Below are 2,131 nucleotides of genomic sequence, written 5' to 3'. Positions count from 1 at the left end.
AGAGAGAGAGAGAGAGAGAGAGAGAGAGAGAGAGAGAGAGATGCAGACAGACAAGAGGAAACACACAGACGGGGAGAAATGGTAGGAGATGGAAAAGAAAGGCAGACATTAACAGTAGAAAGGTAAGTAGAGATGGTAGACGTGAAAGAAGGAAAGACAAATAGACAAACAGACAGACAGACAGAAAAACCGACAGGTAGACAGACAGATAGATAGACAGAAGTAATAAATAGATATAGAAATAAATATAGGAAGAAGAAAGAAAAATTATAAATGGATAAAAAAACGGCGAAGAAAAAGAAGACTCACAAAACGAATAAAACCGAAGTTGTAGAAAGGAACAAACAAAATTTCTAACATACATTATTTTTGCTCTACGTTTTGATTGAAGTCGAAACCGTCACTTTAATTTCCAGAACCACTTATTTACTGTGTCCCATTGTTTTTCAGTAGAATATTTTATACATTTTTAATAATTTATTTAAATGGTTGTTGAGTTGTTCAAAGAGGAAATTGCCACGGAATCCAACATTGAAGCTCAGTTGTAATGGAGGAAAAGTCATTCTCCATATTGTTTTTCTTTTTTCCTTTTACTCTGCGTTTTATGTTAGGTTCTACCTCTTCAATGAGTCACTAGTCTTCAGCAATCTCTTTAATAGGTTTCGTTTCTCTCTAACCTCTCTCTACTGTTTTGCATTTTCATCTCTTTTTTTTTCTTTTCAATCTCTCACTTTCTCTCTCTAGTCTTTTCTCATCTGTCTTTCCAACACACGATCTGTCTCTTACATACACACTCCAGTAGCTGTGAGTGAAGCAATACGCCAACACACATACACGCACACACACAAATATACACACACACAAACATGCACACACGCACACACACACATATGCACAAACATATCCTCGCTTAGACACACACATATACAGACAGACAGATAGATATAGATAGATAAACACATGTATATTAGCATACATGTTCGTGCGCATGTGAGTGTCTGTGCTAATAAACATATATTTGGATGTATGTACATTTGTATATCTATATAACTATTTCTCTCTCACTCTCTCTCTCTCTCTCTCTCTATCTATCTATCTATTCATCTATCTATCCATCTTTCTCTACCTCTATCTGTGCGTGTATATACGCGCATGTACACACATACATACATACATACATACAAACATACATACATATGTATACGGTCATGCATATATATACTTACACACACATACACACACATATATATATACATACATATACATATATATCCATACATAGACACACACACATATGTATGCATGCTGTATGTTGTCCTTATATCCAGCAATCCTTTATAAGATTTAACTTAGTTGGGAATTTTCCATTAAATCTGTTACTGAGTACACCCACACACACACACACACACACGCCATGCATATTAAAAGATCTTTAAAACGTAAAGGCTCTTTCTGCCTTTCCACAAATTCAATTGCCTTATATTTTGATCAGGCTAAAACTATGATTATACAACTTCAGTGCAATACCGCCACAAAGTATAATCATTCGCACTTCCAATCATCTCTCTTAAAAAGCCTATGATTTCATTATGACCGACTCAATGTCCCTTATATTTGGTCTCCCAACATATAAAAGATGAAATTCATATTGTTATACATCTTTGAGTTTTAGGGCGTCATTCTCTAAGTTTACCCTATTATTTCGCCATTTAATATTTACTTTACCCCTGACTATAATTACGTATTGAAATTTCCTTAATACCATAATTAACCGACCGTCGTTTTGTATTTCCTTACATATTACTGATTACATTAACAGGTGGGTAGAGGGAAACATATACGAATAAGTTGATATATTAATACCTCTACTATCTAGCTACCTATATATCGATACGTCTTTCAATCTATCTATCTATCTATCTATCTATCTATCTATCTATCTATCTATCTATGTATCTGTCTGTCTGTCTATCTATCTATCTATCTATCTATCTATCTAAATATGTATCCATCTCTCCCTGTCTTTATGTCTGTCTATTTGTCTATGTTCTATCTTCCAATCTGTCTACTTACCTATCCACCTACCTACCTACCTACCTACCTACCTACCTACCTACCTGCCTGCCTGCCT

Source organism: Octopus bimaculoides, chromosome 6, assembly GCF_001194135.2.
Source record: "Octopus bimaculoides isolate UCB-OBI-ISO-001 chromosome 6, ASM119413v2, whole genome shotgun sequence".
Classification (NCBI taxonomy): Eukaryota; Metazoa; Mollusca; class Cephalopoda; order Octopoda; family Octopodidae; genus Octopus; species Octopus bimaculoides.
Note: the sequence above shows the minus strand (reverse complement) of the source record.